Source organism: Zonotrichia albicollis, chromosome 5 (assembly GCF_047830755.1).
Source record: "Zonotrichia albicollis isolate bZonAlb1 chromosome 5, bZonAlb1.hap1, whole genome shotgun sequence".
NCBI classification, from domain to species: domain Eukaryota; kingdom Metazoa; phylum Chordata; class Aves; order Passeriformes; family Passerellidae; genus Zonotrichia; species Zonotrichia albicollis.
Genome location: NC_133823.1, coordinates 46,639,427 through 46,657,276, shown reverse-complemented (window position 1 = coordinate 46,657,276; position 17,850 = coordinate 46,639,427). Strand labels below are relative to the sequence as shown.

At 39.1% G+C, this 17,850-nt stretch overlaps 1 long non-coding RNA gene across 1 annotated transcript; it reads right to left on the bottom strand.

The window, feature by feature from the left end:
• Positions 1-6,811: 6,811 nt before the first annotated feature.
• LOC113459713 (uncharacterized) lies at positions 6,812-17,817 on the bottom strand. The gene is made up of 6 exons (XR_003381212.2): positions 17,506-17,817; positions 14,275-14,348; positions 13,322-13,912; positions 11,659-11,744; positions 10,111-10,241; positions 6,812-9,228 (listed from the first exon to the last, which is right to left on the bottom strand). It is a non-coding gene; the product is annotated as an uncharacterized LOC113459713 (long non-coding RNA).
• Between the last annotated feature and the right edge of the window lie 33 nt (positions 17,818-17,850).

Genomic DNA, 17,850 nt, shown 5'->3' with positions numbered 1-17,850 from the left:
TTCAGGATCACTAAATGCATCTTGGGAATCATTGTAATTATTATCCCCATGTTCCACTCAAACAATTAATGCTCTGCCTTCTCTTTACATTAGAAAGGAGTGGTTTGCTAGTTTTGTGGGGAAAAAAAAGAGGAGGCATGTCAATACAAAAGATGGACAAAAATGTATCTGAAAGTCCAGTAGTCATTATTACTGTTATTTTAAGGTTTTAGTTAGTAACAAGCATCATTGAAGTGACTCCTACCAAACTAGCAAAGTCCTTACCCTCATGAATGTGTGCATATGTTCATGCATGTATGGCTGTCATGATTTAAGTGATGCATAAGTGATTTTAATAGCATTCAAGGACATGACTATACTTTTGATTATGCCAACATTGTACTGCTCATGACATCAGAGCAAAAGCATGAGTGCAAAAAAAATCTGTGAGGCCACAGCTTGAAACTACCTTTCTGGGTTAGCTAGTAGGGTGTCTACCCAAACAAAATCTGAAAAAAGTGAAAGGCTAGCAGGGACTTTTTGTGGTTGTTATTTTGAGAACATTAATGCATGACTCAGCTTGAGAAATCTGAAGATTAATAACTTTGCTCTTAAGAAAAACTTGAAAAATGAGGTCAGATATAGTTCAAACTGGTTAAGATTCCCCAAGAGTAAAGTTACAAATACAAATAACCCCAAGACCAAATATATTATTAATTACCTATCAGGGAGCTAAAGGGCACATAGTAAATGAAGATAAAGAAAAACTGTAGTAAATACACAGCAGTAATTTATCCTTCTCATGGGCAGGGGGAATGGGGCAGAAGGACTAGGGACTCAACCTTTGTGCAGACTATTATATAGAGATATTCTGTTAAAATATACAAATCTTTCTTGTTCTAGCAAGAAATGCCAGGATAAGACTCCACTCTGATGGTGATACCCATTCACTACAAGAATCTGTATCAAAGAAGAATGATCTCAATATCCTTTTGCTGCATATCAAAACCAAAGAGTCTCTTTTTTTTACCTTTACCCAGTTTGTCACAAAATTGAGGAACCTAACAACAGATACACATTTGATGCAACATTTCTTCAGAAATTTGACACAGTTAACTGTATCTAAAATAAAAAGATATAGGGATTTTTATTCACCAATGATGGGAATTTAAAATCATAGTCCACGAACTTAGGTTTTTTTGCCTTTAATTTGTGAAATTGAGCTAGAATCAAGACAAACTCTGAGTTTATCTGACATTTCATGATAAATTTACTATCTTTCAAAATCAAAAAACATATTATACTTATTTCGATCTACTTATATTTTTCTAAGTATTGAGAAAAGATGCTTTTTGTTTACAGTCACCTCTATTTTATATAATTAGAACATTGGTGATGAAGTAATTTGTGTAAGCCCTAGACATATTCAGAGAGCAAATTAAGCATCCTTTTTTTTGATAAAAATCTAATAAGTAATTATTTTACAGAGGTGAAGGATTACTGATTCTGGACTTTTTATATCTACATATTTTAAAGGATCACTGGAGCAGGATCACTGCTCTCAACAGACTCAAAAGTATCATGTCTGTAATGTTTTAAGTGGAGGCCTGGAGCTATACTCAAATGAAGACACCTTTCAGGCTGGAGATAAGGTGATAGTTGATAAAATAAAAGTGATGAAAGGGGAACAAAAATCACTTTCTTTGTAGTCTGAACAGGGTGGCAGGAAAATTTTGTTCCAGGAGACAGTAAACAAAGGAGAGGCCTCCAGAAAAATTTGTGTGAGGAAGATAATGGTGGGGAGCCATCCCTGAGTCTCACCTAGACTCAGAATAGGACTGACAGAGTCCCTGTATTTCTCTTGGCACATTAACTCAATCATAGAAACTGGAAAAAATCTAGTTGCCCAGACTTCAAAACAAGTGCAGGCATCAGACAATCTTCAGAAGCAGGGCAATTCCTTCACAATACTATCAAATGTAGTTCCACTTTTCCCCTTTCCATATTTTCAAACACTAGCATTTCAATGCCAAGATTGTATGAGTGTGCATGCAGATATCAGGATGCAAATACACCAGATTTACACCTCAAGATCCACCTGTTTCCAGCCTAGGATTCTTGCCTGAAAGGTATTAGAAGTCAGGAAGAAAAGATGCCAAACACACTTGATCTTCAGTTTCCTGCTTAAACACAAACATCCTCAACAGTTTCACAATATTTTGCACTCATCAGGATCTTGGGCTGGCAGACATGGGGAAATTCCTAGAACCCCTCCAGAGTGGTATATGTGCAGTTGCAGCCTCCTTTCATTATCTCCTCCCTCAAAACCGTGGTGATCCTGCCTTTTGAGGCAGAGGCAGCCAAGCTTCATATTTTCTTACTTTTTGGTTCAAGACTTGCACAGCTCTGTGAGGAGCACTCCCAGCCTGGCTGCTCTGTGGTTATCCCTTGTGACTATGTCCTGTTTCCACCTCATCAAGTAACTAAACAAATAAACATGTCCACAGTGACACATGCTGAAAGTTCACTCTTTTGATTAAAGGAAGGAGAGGATCTGACATTATCGCCTAGTCTGGCTTGGAAAGCTTCCAGAACAAGCTCTGGCTTTGCCTCACCCATTCTTTGGAAGGGGGATTTGCCCTTCTCAACCTGACTGAAGAAATTCCTGAGTATAACAACTCTGTGGCAAGACCCACATAAATTTACTCCCAGTGAAGTGGTTGCTAATGCATCCTTTGACCATGTGATGAAACAAGCAGATAAGACAAACTTCTCCTCAGTAAAATTCTGCTACTATTTTATCTGGATTCAGGAGCTTGTCAGGCTGCTATAACCAACAGGCAGAAGAGCATATGAATATGACTGGAAGGTGATATATTCTGCAAACTGTCACATCAACACTTATGAGCATGGCTCTGGAACTCTGGGGAAGCATTGAGAAAAGCACCCAAAAAGACGGCTTCATAGTGAAGTTCCAGATTCATATCTAAACCCAAACTTCCATAAAGTTTAGATGTGGATATTTTCTACCTGGATTGGAGGCTGCTTCTGTTTCACAGTTTAAATGCACACCTAATTAAGGAAGTTGTAGTGTGACACCCTGTGCCAGAATGCAAAGCTCTACCAGAGCTGCACACTGAGCATTTATAAAAGGCAGTGAGGTAAAAGGGATGGTACAAGTATCCTGGTGTTGGGGTGCCAAATAACTTTATATTAATTCCTTGTGCACAAACATCAAATGCTTTTAGGACCTGGCCAGTTATTTTCCAGTTTATTACAGAGCTCAACTTGGTAAATGAAACATAGTATGTCTTGGTCTAACAAATGCCCAATGAGAGAGGGAAAAAAATATCACTGTGACACTGCACAGTTTGAGAAAGAGACATTAGGGGCAAAGATAATGACCAAACCAGCCAGCAAAACCTAACCAGATGTAAGTTATTGGATAAACCTGCTATGAATAAGGCCAAAATCCTACAGAGTGCTTTGCACTTGCTCAACTTAGAGCACGTAAGTTGTCTATTTGCTGCCATTGCATAATTTTTCCAGCTACAAAAGTGTTTGTTGCCACATGTGTAGGAATGAAATCAAACCCATGCAGAGAACTTGTCACAGGATCTGGTCATAACAGAGTCCTAAGGTAAAACAAATGAACAATAAGAAAAAACTTCCATGAAAAAGAGTGAGGATATAGATGAAGTTATGCCAGCAGGGTGAATACATTTAGTAATGAAACAGACCAATGTACAAGAAAGGTACAGAAAAAATTACATGCTGAATAGATAGCCAAACTTCCCTTTATCCATAGTTAAATATCTATTATCATGCACAGTCGATTTATTTATGCTGCCATTTCAGTTTCCTTTGCTTAGTTGCACTATTCTGCTTGTTTAAAAATACTGCCCTAAGTAATAAAAAGCTAAACTTATACTGTCCCTTTAAACCATATTTATGTCTCTTCCACCTGGATTTGTACAGCTGTCATGCACTCAGTGGCTAATAACTGACAGCTGAAACTAAAAAGATTTGCTATACATGAGTACTCAACAGCACTACCTTAATTACTTGATAGACCTTTTACTCCTTGCAAAATGAAGAATAAATGGGTTGATAATAAATGACTCTCTCCAAAACATCTTGTATTTGATCTATTGTAGAGTAGTGTAGACGAAGGGGAACTCTCCTGACAAATGATCCCAGGTATTTTTCCTCGGTCTAAGTTCGAGAGGAATTGGCTCTTCGTTCCTGCAGCTCCTCCTGCTGGAAAAGCAGCAGAGTTGCAGGAAAAAAAGAGAGTTCGGCTCCTGGCTCTGGGCGCTGGGAGCAGCTGCCAAGACCAGTCATTTTCCCGAGCTGAATGAAACGTTTCGTCATTTAATAAAGGGGAAACCCTGAAAATACCAGCAGACATAAAACAGTGCCGTTATATACCACTGGCCCTTATGGAAGAAAAAATGTTCCCTTCTGGCTTGCATGTGTGTCAGATACTCTGTGATTATTCCACAGCAAAGAAAAAAATATGGCAAAATGCACTGATAATTACTGTGATACACCCATTAGTCAGTACCAGTTCAGACACCTAATTTCACAGCACTCTGATGACTAATTGAAAAAACAGCTCAAAAGTCAGCATCCATATTACAACTATTGACCTTGCAATAAATGTTATGATCTGTGGGACCCCAAAGGTCGATGCTTTTACCCAGTCAGCACCTTGAATCTAGCTAAGTTTCAGTTCACGACCTGCACGTAGGAAAAAACAGGATCTGAGAAGTTTACTTATCAATTAGCACCATGAATCTGCTCTATTTGAGAAAGAGCAGACCCACAGACTTTTTATTTTAACATTTAAATTCATTTTAATGGAAAGGTGGTGAAAGTGCTGAAGTGCCAGTCCTGAAGACTGGCATGTACTATTGCCCAGAGGAAAAAAATATCCAAAAACTATCCTTAGCTTTGACACAGAATACTACAAAAATCTTAATCAAATTAGTTTTTCACTAGGAAAATGACATCTAAAGCTGCTGATGCAGGAAATCTAAACCACTGCTGATAGCTCAAGTTTTCCTGTCTTACATGTCTTCTTGAGAGTTTCAAATATCTAGAAACCCTCTTTATGCCTGCTGGTCTGAAGTCCTCACATAAGAACTCTTTCTGTGATAGAGCTTGCAATGCCTTGGTTCTCCAGTGTCATCATGCTAGAGAACATTATTTACCAGGACACTGCCAGTGCATGATGAGTTCTCTGCAGTTGGTAGTATCTTTTGGCCCATTTTTGCCTCCTTCTTCTTCACAAGTCTACAAAATCTAATTTAAATTCTAATTAAAATGGCTCCTTGACTGCTGTACAGCTGGGCATATTCACTAGAGGCACAGAAGAAAATATATATATAATAATTTTTTCTGCTCGTTTTGTTATATTAACCACTCAGCACTTTAGTGTTTTCATGTATTCATGAGATTTAAATAGAAAATGCACCTGTAAAACTGCAAGGGGAGGGTGCATTTTCTAAACTTGATGTTAAAATGTTTCATACACAGCAAGCTGAGGAATATTTAAATGGAATGACTCTAAATAAGACCAAGCTCTAAGCCCCCAGCGAAAAGCATGATGAAAGTCATACACAAAGTATTCACTGAAAAAAATACCAGAGACTGACAATGCATTTGGCTCCCAGCTGTATGCCCCCCTCTGAATGTGTGTCCCTCTCAGCTCTGCTGGTGGAAGAAAATATGTGGGCATTTTCTGTCATCTGCACAGTAACCCCCAGCCTCACTTGAACTGCCTTGTGCAACAGCTTAAGTTAAGCCATCAGACTTTGCACTGATATGGCCACAGAGTGTTCAGGTGCCATTACACCAGTGGTATCTGACACAGAGGTGATAAGAAATCCTAGGACAAGAGGTGTGGTGAAAAGGCATTAGCTCTAATCCATCTGTCAAATGAACAAATGTTTTAGGCTTAGGTTTACCTTTGTGACGGACAAATGTTGTATGTCCCTACCAACTATTGGTTATACAGAAGAGATACAGAAGAGATATCTCCATTGAGATAAATGGAGAAACACAGGCAAGGAAAATGAGGTTACTGCTCATTTGTACTTGATGCCAGTTAAGAAATACTGAACTTTGCCCAAAAGTCAGCCAGCAACATATAAAGCCAATGAAGTGGATGGGTGAGGGTGTCCCCTGGTGCAACAGTGGATTCTCAGCCTTAGCATTTGAAAATACAGCGAGGACCTGCAGTGTCCTATGTGAATGCACAAACCTCACACACATGAAAGCACCTTCATACTGTCCCACGGGCTTTACACGACGGGATATGCCCCATGTTTCCCTGCTCACCATCCTTTCCTGCACGGCAATTTCCGGCCAGCAGCGCTGCCCGGCGCTGGAGCAGCCGGAGCCGCTGCCCCCGCTCGGGAGCGGAGGGAACCCAGCAGAATGCCGGCCGGGAGCGCCGGGGCTGGGCCGGGAGGGGGCAATGCCGAGCCGGGCACCGGCGGCGCTCCCCAGGGCACGGCCGGCAGCTCCTGCAGGGCTGCAGCTCCTGAATGCTCCCGGCAGCTCCGGAGCCTGAGGCTGGCGTACTGCGCCCACTTCGGGATGCGCCACGCTGCAGGTGGCCGCTTCCCCCAGCAGTCTGAGTGAAACAATTGACAGAGAGCACTTGACTCCACAACATCGCCTGAATGCCCGAGGAGTTCGCTGAACCAGCTAATGATGCTGTTTTACTTGATTGAAGGTGATGTTTCTTCATAGCAGTTGAAGGGATGTCAATGCATCAGGAATGTAGGAGAAAAACCCAGATTGTTATGAGGGGCTCAGAAAGGTTGTGATTAAATTAAGCTTATCTGGAGAAAAGCTTAATGACTTTTATGGTATTTAAACATTATGTTCCAAACACAAAAATTTTGGATCTGCAATTTTCAGTGTGGGACTGAATGAGCATTAGCACCAGAAATCACATTAATTCAGTTAATTCAGATGAAGTTTGAGATCTGGACTTTATGGGTTGGCCCTAACTCTCTTAACCATGTGCTGTGTCTCCAGTCATGGTTTCTTAACAGTGAGCAAGATCTTCCCAAAGTGTGTGCTTTTCTGTTCTCTGAGATCAGAGATGTAATTCATTTCTTTGATCCAACATGTTCAAAGAGTAGGGGATATTTTCTTATTTGACTCCAGGGCTTGGATTCCAGTGGGGAGAGATATAACACCAGAACAAGGAGAATCTGGATATGTAGGATTAACGCAATCAGATAACTAAGATGTCTGATGAAACACTGCCAAATTGACAATGTCTTCTATTGAAATTATGTTTTGTATGGTAAATTCAGTGTAACGTTACAGAATTTCATTGTAATGTTCAATTTAAAAAACATTCTGGCAAAGTTCAATTTGGGAATATTGCTTTTCCTCTGGAATTCTTCTCATGTGAAGAAATAGATGGCAGTATTTTTCAATTTTCTTCTCCTTAGGTATCAGGATACCACTGTGGATTGAGTTCTGCAAGGTAAACTGGAAGAATCTGAACAGTGCCAGGAAGTAGCAGAACCATATGAAACCAGATCAGGTTTAAACTATTATTAACTGCTCTCTTGGCTGAAATTGTAACACAAATCACTACTAGAAATCTTTCAGATGAGGAGAGTAGCCCCCTACACCACAGATATCCTTTCCATACATTCTGGGAGCTTTCACATCATCAGGGGGTTACTGCTGAGCCAAAGCAGCCAAGTGCCAGAACTGAAATCTGTAAAAACAGGGTGAGATTTTTGCTGTAGTTTCTGAATGGATCATTTGACTTCGTGTTGTGAACTTCCAACACAAACTTGAGAGATTAAATTTGGAAGATTTCTTAGGAGCAATCCAATGCCTGTTTAGAAGACAATGTTCAGATTCCTTACTGGAATATCACTGAAATGACCATTATTAATTGTTTCTCCTTCTCACTGGTACATCTCAAGGAAAAAATTGCACTAATTAAGTGGTATGAATCTGCAGGGTGAATATCCTCAAGAAAAAGTAAAATACTCTTCATTTGTTTTAGAAATTTTTGTCAGTTTTTCTAACTGGCAATCACCTGAACACATAAATTTAGAAAATATGCAATTCCATGTAACAAAGATATTTTAAATTCAAACTGCGTGAGCTAAGTAGTATTTTGACTGCCCAGGGCTTCCTGTGACCAATAATACACTGCTGAATCCAGGTGGAGTTGATTTGGATGAACAAGATAGGGATTTAATAAATTAGAAAAGATTAAATAATTGAGAACTTCTTCTGTAACTTTAATATAAACCTATTGGAGCACTTGTTTCCGAAAGGAAAAAAGTTGATTAGACTTGCATCCCTATATTTTCCTCTCAATGATACTTCTGCAGATAAAGGGAAATTCAGAAGCCCTGTCAGGAAGAACAAAATCTTCAAATTGCCAATAAATACACTGATATCAAACAGTCAGTGTTTCATTCACCCACATAAAAAGATGAAAACTCAGGGCCCAGCAGTGCTTCTATTTGATTAACAGTATCACTGAAGGTTTCAACAAGTGAAAGAACAGAAGAGCTTTACCTTCCATGCTATTTTGCAAATTAATGTTGTGGTATCCTTTGCTAGCATAACTGAATGAGTGCTTCACAAAGAATTTAATATATGTAAAGATTTGGGAAAAAAGATTTTATACTCTCATTCTTTTTTTAGTATTTCCCTGTTAATTTTCCTTGCAGTATTTTGAATAGAACTGTTTTTTCTCTAAGAAAAGCAATAGATAAAATTCCAACAGTCTCTACAGAAACTCAAACTGTTTGAGAACAATTACTAAGTTGTGAAATGCTAATGTACACAGTGTTCTTTGGCTTGAACCAGACTAGAATACAGATGCAGAATCAGTGAAATTTTAAATGGAAGCCTGATGGCTGTTTTGATCTAGGACAGACAAGCTATTTCTGTTCAGGAAATTTTGCTTGGAAAGTTAATATGATCACAGCAGTGCACAACAGCTTTTGGTATCTCTAGCTATTAATATTAACAAATTTAACCACTCATAAACTGCAACCTTATCACCAACATCCACTGAGTAATGCAAAAAAGCAAACAAGCCATAAAATCACATGCAAGAAAGACTCAGGCCAGTCCTCAATGAGAACAGTAAAAGCTGCATAAATCCTTTTATACTAAAACCATGGGGAAGAAAACTGTCTTCTTATCTCCATGTTGACCATTCCAGTATTGAATTGATGTACTTTCCTGCATGGAAAGAATAGAAACCTGTCAGCAGCCTATAAAACTGTTTTTCTTCATTTGTAGCTTGTATGTCTCTGCCTACTTTGACACTGTGATTGCTTGCACAAGGCACATGCACAGTTCCATGCCTGAGATGCTATTATTAGATGCATGAAATCAGTTGGAAGGCTGTGTTTTCTAAAGCCTGCCCCATTTCTTAGAGCACTTAAACACTGCAGGATACCGGCTAGGGAAGTGCCAGACTTTATAACAGGTCACATCTGTTCTTCACTCCCTAAAAGAAACCAGGCTCAAAGTGAGGAATACAAAGAGAGGAAAGGATGGGCACTGTGAGAACAGGCTCCAAGCCCTAGCAGTGTTCTATTACACAACATAAAGACAGCTTTAAAAGTCACTGGGGTATGCAGGTTACCTGTTTTGCAGACAAGAGGTCTAAAAAAAGTCACTAATCTAAAATGTACCAGAAGGCAAACAGTGACAACTTGTTTCTAGTTTTAGGTTATGTCCTGAGCAACATTGAACTTCAGCATAATACCAAAACAGAAATGTGATTCAAAACCACTGTTTCTCTTCTTTATCCTCCTGGCTTTGATGAATACGCCTATGTTGCCTCTGCTTGTTCAGTGAATTAAATTATTTTAATCTTTGTTTGGGAGTACTTTCTCATTTCTGTTTGTTCAAGAGGGTAAAAATGCAACTGTGACTTGCCAGGGCTAAGAATGTGTCTTTTCATTATCAATTCTGCCAGGTATTGGTGAGAATGCCATGGTCATACTAAAAAACTTGTCCATTCCTGTTATTAACAGACTATTTTGTCATTATTGCTGGAAGATTGCCACAAAGGGAGAAGGGAAAGAATGGACAATTTCACTCAAAAAAACTTACCAAGTGGGTTGCAAATGGTAAAAAGCAATAACAGGAGCACAGTGTATTTCTTATGGCTGTGGCTGCATAATGGGTCAAGCAATCTCATTCCTAGGCAATGATCTGATGATGCATATGCACTGCCGCAATTGCTGCAATGAAATTTCATTGCTTAAAAAACACTCTTCACAAATCTGCTTTACATAAAATACATTTGATAGAGAAGTGATTGATCTTGTGAATAGGGCTGAGTTAATTTTGAGACTTAAAATGGTTGGCAGCATTCCAAGGAGAGTTAGACTCACAGATTTCTCTGCAATATTCTTATCTGCAGAGGAGTGCCAAAGATTTCTGAAAGAGAAATCAGCTTCATCAGCAGAGAAAATTGCATGCAGGCACTGTGATGAATGCTGTTAATCAGGAAGGTGTCTGTAACACAGGTGTGTACCTTAAGTTGCAAAGTCAGCATGTTGACATTCAATTGAGATCAACTCTTGGTTACTATGTTACTTAGTTTCCAGCAGGGAAAGAAAGTAGGAAAACCCTCACAAAGATGGTATTTTCTGCCTGCAACATCTACTGGACTGCAATAATAACAATAACAACAACAACAATAATTTAGCATGTGCTTAGAGTACTGATCTCTGTCTTTTTATGCTTTGCAGTTTTTATTTATATCACTGCCTAACACATATTGCAAACTCTTAAGAGACACACAAAAATGGGCTGAAAAGTGTGCTATTGGATAACAGTGAGTCACGGGGAAGGCTACTGGAATGCAAGGCTCTCCTGCTAAATCACCCCTGTTCTTACAAGGTACCCAGTATAAACAGCCAGAGCCTTAAGAGCTGTTTGATCTGGCAAATACTCCCAGTTTTGTAAGAAAGGGGCTGGAGACCCATTTGCAGATGGAAGGAATTTGAAAACTGGAATTCCCCTCCAGAAAAAGGAGACAAAATTAACCAAGCTCAAGAAGATTGTTGGGTGTATCATTGATTATGCTAACAACAAAATTAACCACAGTGAAGTGGGTGCTTGCAGGCATTAGCAGCATGTGTCTTCACTTGGTTTAGACCACAGATATCTTAGAATTTCTTTAGAATTTACCTTGGCCTTGATTTACAGAGCAGAGACAAGATCAGGGGAGAGACATAGGCAGCAGTGAATTCGGATTTTAGGGAGAACTAGCAGGCACAAATTTGTGGTCTCTGTAACTGAAACTGCCATCATAGTAAGAGGGGTATCAACAACAGTGTGAAATGTCAGAGTGGGGAAGGGAGCATCTAAAACCCTACAACACCAGTCCTTCTGCAGAACTGGATACTTACTATTTCCTTGTGAATGGAATTAACTTAATTTGGAACAATGGGTACAATGAACTAAGAATCTCAAAACTGACAGGTGGATATTACCTGGGCAGAGGCAAAGCATGATCCTAAACTCAGTAGTATCACTAAACTCAGTAGCAGTGTTTAAATTTAGCTCAGTAGATGCAAGTTGTGAAAGGCTGAATGCCCCCCCCCAGCCATTCTGTCAAGAGCCTACATCTGTTTTGGTGTCTAGGGTTACCTGTGCAGGGGTGCTGGAAAAGAACAGAGGGTTTCATTTCTTCACATCTGCTCAAGTTGTCCTAGACATTCAGATTGTCTCTGAACCTAAGTATGGAAGAAAGGAAGAAAACAGACAACAGAAGTGTTGAGCACGACTTTAGACATGTACCACAAAATATGTACTAATGAGGCAGGTCATTATTTAATTTTACAGCTGTAGGGATGTGAACAAATCTTTTGAGGCTTGATTCATTATGCATGTACAGCTTCAGGGCTCTCCATTCTGCAGAGGTGTGCTTACTTATGTACAAGATGAAAATTAAAGGAGCTGCTTATGTCACTAAAACCAGAATGTTTTGTCCCTGAAAGGTGAAAGAATGTCTTCTCTCATATCTTGCCAGACCACATAGCTGCTGCTTTTCGGTGTCAAATTATCTGACTGTGCTTTACTTCTCTGTGCTGTATCTCCTTTATCTTCCTGGCAGACCTCTTTGCAATTTTATTAGTATTTGCACAACTGAACATTAACATTGTCTTGCACAAATGGTTTCTATGGAATGTATGCAGGAGCTTTATTTTTCTTGGTAAAGGATAAGCATTAGCAACCGAGGTGACTTATATGTTAAATCCTTACATTTGAGCTGTAATTAGATTACAGAGGGAAATATTTGTACTGGTAATTGCTCTCCTGTTCTTAACTTCCAGGAATAATATTTTAAATATATATCCATGGTTATATATAAACAATAAATATATATTTTAATATAGATGTACAATATTAATATACATTTATACTAGATATTATTATATAAATTACAAAATATGTATATATATATGTATATATATATACATACTTATATTAAGAGTATCTGAAGAGGGTGGTTTTTTGTATGAATATGTCAAAGTCTAGCTTTGCTAAACAATATTATTTTGACAATTGTCCATGTATACCAACAGGAATTTATGCCTGTCTGTCTATGAAAAGTATTTGTGAACAGAAAATCACTCTTGAATCTTAATGTTGGCAGTAATGATTACTACACTAGCTAGAGGTCATAACCATGAGAAATAAGGCACTCAGTTTTGCATATTCTTGGTAAATAAACGATAGAAATACTTCTACATAATCTATAACGTAATGAAAGAGTGTATCTGTAGAGGGATGTTTTATTAATACCCTGGCTGCTGTGTTTTTTCAGAATGTTAATAATAATAATATTATTTGAAGACTTGGAAAGCTAAGGTCATGAGTGACTAAAATGTTAATTACCACTGCAGTGATTTTTGTACCCCTTGCTCCTGTGTGACTGAAAACTCCACTAATTTGCTCTGCTCCTTCTCTGATAGATAGCCTCTGGCTAGAAATTTTGTCTCTTTTTCCTCTGTCTCTTACTCCTATTATCCCTGAAGCAGCACATATTCTTCCATTTTTTTTTTCAAGTTCCTACAGATCTTATTAGCATCAACTATTCTGGTGCCTGATCTTCAGATTTCTTCCTGAGCTTTTGTCCTGGTTTAGGGCAAATTTGTTAAAGAATCTGCAAAGGAGGGCCCCTCCAGAAAGCGAAATCCACACGGCCCCTCCCCACAACCGGTTCGGGAAAAAATTCCTCGGAGAGAGGTGGAAAGAACCTGTTTATTTGACTGGCCCCGCACCCCCCAGCACACAAAATGAACAATACCCGATGACACCGCTTTGAGAAAGATGACAAAATCAGAAAGTCTCTTTCGGGGGCGGGTGGTTGCTCTGTTCTCAGTCCCTCCGGCGCTGGGGCAGCTGCTGCAGCCGAACCTTCAGTGTTCCCAGGTCCCAGTCCAGAGCAGGTTCGAGATGGTCATAGAAACAGGAGAGGAGAAACAGTCCAGGAAGCAATGTGGACTGTTTAGCTAGAACTAGCTAATAAGCAGAGGCAGAAAGCAGAGCAGAAGCAAGAGCAGAAAAAGAGAGCAAGCAAAAGCAGCAAGCTGAAGCTGGAAGTGAAAAAACAGCCTCATGTACCGCTTTCCTCTGTGTCCCTGATAAGAGAAACCCAAACAAAACTTCCACTCTTCAGAGCCGGTCTTAAAGGCACAGAACAGATGAATGGGAATATACAAGCATCATAACGTCACCCCAGGACAGCTTTCCTGTCATCAGCTTTCCCTGGTCCTCCACACTTCCAGCTGCTAAAATAATGCTTTAGTTATCCTACTGTTTTCTATCAGGGCATTTGTTAGTTTCAAGCCAATTCCTGTTAGTTGTTCCATGTTATTCTGAGTTCCAGTCCTCCCAGCTGCAAAATAATTGGTCAGAAGAGCGAATGAGATAAATTTATAACATTCCATAGCAAAACAGACTTTTTTCCCCCTTATTATAAAGCCTAATACAAGATTTCTTGCAAGTGTAATGAGATAAAAATTAAATAAAATCTCAGTTTTTAAGCATAAAACATATCTGGGCAAGCTTTCCAGTGAAGAGTTGATCATTCAGTAGCCATTAGCAACTTTTGGACTCATTTGGCCATTATCTTTGAAAATAAAATTAAATAACCTAGAAAAACTAAATGTAAAATATGGTTTTTGAATGGACCCCTTACATTTTTGACTGGATTTGCAAATCGACTAGAAAAGCAAAGGAGGAAGATTTGTTTATCACCTGCATTTCCTCCGTCTGTCCCACGCTCTCAGCTTACATTTGACTCCAGGCAGCTGGACTCCAGTTTGTGTATGCTTGAATAGATGGAGGTTTAAGGCTGAAGTTATTATACTGAATTCAAATTAGTTTCTAAATCTAATGAAAACACTCTGCTCTAAATCTTCCAGTTCTGAGGCAGGGAAGCTGACCATAACCAGGACATGATGAGAATTTCACTAAATGTGAAAAAGTGTTACAGTAAATGTAACACTTCAACAAGAAGAAAAGACATAAAAGAAAAAAGGCATGTCATATGTTTTTCCCCACTACAACTCCCTAAAGGTTTTAAGTTTAACACATGGTACATCTTAAATGGTTTGAAAAGTGAACCAAAACCACCCTTGAATGAAACAAAGTATTACAGTGACTATCAGTTTTGAACAATCAAACATTTCTGCATCAAAATTATTTTCAGTTTCACTGAAATCACAGTTACTTACAGAGTGATTAAAAAGGACAAAACTAGTGAAGTCTTTGTTCACTTACCCACTCCCAGTTACTACATAATAGGTCTGTTTACATATTAATTTGGCAACCTGTGTTGGGTCAAAAATAAAAAAAAATGGCAACTTTTCTCACATATTTAATCTAGTCTGAAAGAACTACAAAAAAAAGCAACCTCACACAGGGTCAGGTTCCATGGCACCAATAACAGCGTAGTGCTAAGTACTGATGTGCTTGTTACACATGGCATATGGTATAGAATGTTAATGACATCTTACGTGCCTTAAGTAAATTATTTACTGGTCTTTAATTATGAAGAACTTCACCAGCCATTAAAACCAGGTTCCTGTGAATTCAATGAGTAATCAAAACTTCTACAACGTAAAAGGCTTAGATGAATTGAAACTCTTATGAACTCCTAGGTTTTATTGTACCATGTTAGCACCTGCCACTTCACTAGAAAAATCAAATATTTGATGTTTCTTGATTTTTTGGAGAAATTGAGAGTTTTAGAAATCAACATGTGTAGGCATGATCAGTATGGCAGATTTTGATCTTTCTGCCTCTGCATAATTTATTATACTGGGATTGTAATTTCAAAATAAGAGGGGTATGAAATAATGTCCTTGTATGGATGAATAACTGGCAAAAGGATTGTAAGGAAAGGTGTGAAGGGAAGTCATCAGTGGAGTTCTTTAGTAGTTTATATACTGACTTCTTTTTGTTCAGCAACAATCTGGAAAGGGAGAGGAGCAATGAGATGTGATAGTTTGCCAATACATAAAAATATTCAGAGTACTAAGGATGAGGGACACCATTAGAAATAAGGTCAGAAAGACCTTAGGATACAGAGGGAGTGATCAGATAAAAATCAGATAAATTATGTACATAGGAAAAAAAGATCCCTGGCTTCAAATATAGGCAGGTAGACTCTGAGATGAAAGTTGTGACTTAGGAGCAAAATCTCACTCCCACAGAAGTATTAACTCAATGCACTGTGTCATCTTCAAGCCACCAAGCTCACTGGATATTTTACCTTATCCAGTCCTTGAGTAGTACAAGATATAGTTTAAACCACTGTCTTACATAAAACAGCTGAATGGTTTTCTATTGCTCACCTTCAATGAAACAATTTACCAAATTTGACATTATTTAGCCTAACAAACACACTCAAGTACTACAAGCTGCGCTGAAAGAAAGTGAGATTTAATCTTTTATTCTCATTTTTAATGTTCTACTTGAACTTGGTCAGCAATTCGTTCATGCACTACCTAGGCTGCTGAGCCTGCAAGCCAGTGAGCCACTTCAGCTTGTATCAAATTAACCCTAATGAGACTGCTCAGCTCCAGAGCATCCTAAGCTCTGGGAAGAAAGGCCCCAGATGGAACAGAACACTGTTTCCCTTTTTCTCTGTCCATGAATAAGTTAAAAGCATGTAGACTAAAAAGTCTAACTTAAAATATGAAGGAGTTTTACAGGGGCTTATTATGAGGGGACAGTAGATCAAAATGTCACAGACAAAATGAAAATGAGGTAGTGGTGCTAATATATATTTATTTCGTTCAAAAGACAAATAGCTCCAGATACTGAAAATTCTTAGCAGAACTTTTAACAAAATAAACTATTTCGAAGTAATAATGAAATATTAGTACACATAAATGAAATTGACTTTGGGCAGGAATTTCGAGCTGTGTCTTTTTAAAAGAGCTGCCGTATCTATTTGGACAAAATGGAAAAACCAGCACAAAACATTCCTTTCTATCTATACTGTAGCTAGCATATTGCCCTATTGATCCACACAACCTATTAAACATGTATTTTACCCGTTTATCAGGAAGGATTCAAGATCTGTTTGAGCTGCTACGTGCAAAGTCTACCCAGCATAATTGGTTCACTTTGTAACTAATTGCTGCTGCCAAAGTTGCACCAACCGTGCTGGAGCACGTAGCAGATCCAGACCAGAGGGGTTTCATCAACAAATTAAGCACTGCTTTTGACTCCCCAAACTTTCTAGTCCTGATGCAGGTGATTGCACAGAGTCACATCTTGGTTTGCTTAGATATCTGATAAGATTGATACCAGAAAGGGATCTGGCTAACACCCAAGTTTTTGGCAGGAATAACAAGCACTGGCTTGTGTGCTTCAAAGGAGCTTGTTCCCAAAAAACTCTGTAAACTCACTATCTGTAAAAGCACGGCTGTACTAAGGTTTGTACTGAGCTTTACCAAACATGCAGCCAACCTATACTAAAGCCCTGGTTACCCAGCTTTTGTGCAGCCCTGCTGCAGAAGTCTGTACTTCTATTTTCCCTGTGTAAGGGCACTCCTACCTGTGACAGGTGCTATTGGGAGGTGCTAGGCAGGATCTTGTTGGAGAAATGACACTCCAAAAGTCATCACAGATTTTAACAGAATCACAGCAGTTTTCCCCTTATTGAGGAGAATTAAAGTTGTCCATGAAAGCACTGTGTAACAGGAACAGACTCTACAGGGGAAAAGGAGATTTCATTTTTTTTTTACAAAGGTTACAGCTGATTTATTGATTATTGGAATATTTTTAACAATTTTTTTCTCCTTTTCCCTTTTTTTAGTAAAACAAAACATCTGGAAACAACTTTAAAGCATGTCCCAATTATGTTTCCAAACTGAATAAAAGCAAAGGCCGAGACAGCTAAAACATTACAAGATCACGCTGCTAATTTGAAGTGCAAGTGAAACCCCAGCACCTTATCTGGGGCTATTCCTGTACCTGGAGGAGTTCCAGTCCTGTCACTGGTGGCGTTTCGATGCTGTGAGGCGTGAGAGTGTCGGTAACACTTGGCTCTAAGCGTGCTCATGGAGTTCGCGACAATTAATTCTGTTTGGACTTTTTTTTTAACCAATGGGGTTTAAAAAAACCCAAACAAAACAACAAAACAAACTGAAGTTCCAAAAGGAGCGTGGGAGCAGCTCTGTCTCCCGCGAAGGGATTTGCTCGGAGGCCGGTTCAGAGAAGCCTCTGGAAGCGCTCTCCGCCCCAGCCCCGTGCGCGCCGTTGCCGGGCGCTCTGTGCCCCGCTGGGTGCCGCGGGCTGGCGGCCCGGCCCGGCCCCTGC